Source organism: Mandrillus leucophaeus, unplaced genomic scaffold (genome assembly GCF_000951045.1).
Source record: "Mandrillus leucophaeus isolate KB7577 unplaced genomic scaffold, Mleu.le_1.0 Scaffold201, whole genome shotgun sequence".
Taxonomy (NCBI): Eukaryota; Metazoa; Chordata; class Mammalia; order Primates; family Cercopithecidae; genus Mandrillus; species Mandrillus leucophaeus.
In genome coordinates, this window is record NW_012102044.1 from 569,108 (window position 1) to 570,621 (window position 1,514).

The 1,514-nt window shown below is 57.6% G+C and overlaps 1 protein-coding gene across 1 annotated transcript in view; it reads right to left on the reverse strand.

The window, feature by feature from the left end:
- TMEM255B (transmembrane protein 255B) overlaps positions 1 to 1,514 on the reverse strand; it is a 43,275-nt gene that overhangs the window by 18,176 nt on the left and 23,585 nt on the right. The gene's annotated exons all lie outside the window — the stretch shown is intronic.

Genomic DNA, 1,514 nt, shown 5'->3' on the forward strand with positions numbered 1-1,514 from the left:
AGGCCTAGTAGCACGGCGTCCTCGGCCTCTCTCAGCAGCTGGAAGGTGCGCACGTCCCCACATGACACCCTTGGAGCTGTCATTCACCATCTGTCTTCTTCCTCAGCAGCACACAAGGCAGTGCCACGTTTCCCTCGATGGCATCTGAGCTCTGGTGAGTGCCGTCTGCACATCCATCCTCAAGTCAGCCCTGGGAGGCCCCGGCCAGGGGCCCTGCTTTGTTTCTGACCAAGAGGCTCCCACGCCTGCCTGAACACACGCCCCATGTGGCCCTCCAGAGTGGAGAGGCGCCCGAGGTCTGGAGCCTGGGGACACCCCCAACTGCAGTCAGAGACTGGACCCTGCCCCTCAGCGGGGCCATAGCCATGGGCGCCGGGAGCACAGTGGAAACCGCCACCTGGAAACCGTGGAATAGCAAGTAACCCAGCCGCCCACTGAGAAAGCTCCCGCGACGCGCCTCCGCGGGAGTGTGTGCGCGTGTGTGTGAGCCGTGGTGTGTGTGTGTGAACGTGTGAGCCATGGTGTGTGTGTGTGTGTGAGAGCCGTGGTGTGTGTGAGCCGTGGTGTGTGCGTGTGCATGTGAGCCGTGGTCTGTGTGCACGCACACATGTGAGCCATGGTGTTTGCGTGTGTGCGTGCACGTGTGAGCCATGGTGTTTGCGTGTGTGCGTGCACGTGTGAGCTGTGGTGTTTGCGTGTGTGCGTGCACGTGTGAGCCGTGGTGTGTGCGTGTGCAGGTGAGCCGTGGTCTGTGTGCACGCACACATGTGAGCCATGGTGTTTGCGTGTGTGTGTGCACGTGTGAGCTGTGGTGTTTGCGTGTGCGCGCACACGTGTGAGCCATGGTATGTGCATGCATGTGCACACGTGTGTTTTGTGAGTGTGCTACCACTTCATATAATGAAGGTGAGTGTGGGGCAGACAAAGGCCTAACACAACCTTCAGTGCCTTTCCGTGTGATTTATGGAAAAAGAGGGAGAAACAATTACAGGTTTGGTTTGAGAGTTCATGACAAGCAATTTGGCAGCTCCCGGGGACCAGCCGCCACCCAGATGGCGAAGCCCACCCAGGAGCCCAGCTGGGGAGGGAGTGGGGACGGCACCGCCCACCTCAGGCTGAGGACCCACCTCAGGAGGACACAGAAACGATTCCTCAGCCTGAGATTTTAGAGAAAACCTGTTCATTTAGAGGTGAAAAGTGTGTGCTCTGGAGTGTGGTGTGTGGTGTGTGGTGTGTGTGCTGTGTGCTCTGGAGTGTGGTGTGTGGTGTGTGGTGTGTGTGCTGTGTGCTCTGTGTGTTGTGTGTGTGTGTGTGCTGTGTGTTCTGTTGTGTGTTGTGTACTCTGTGTTGTGTGGTGTGTGTTGTGTGCTCTGTGTGTTGTGTGGTGTGTGTGCTGTGTGCTCTGTGTTGTGTGGTGTGTGTGCTGTGTGCTCTGTTGTGTGTGTGCTGTGTGCTGTGTGTGTTGTGTACTGTGTGTGTTGTGTGGTGTGTGTGCTGTGTGCTCTGTTGTGTGT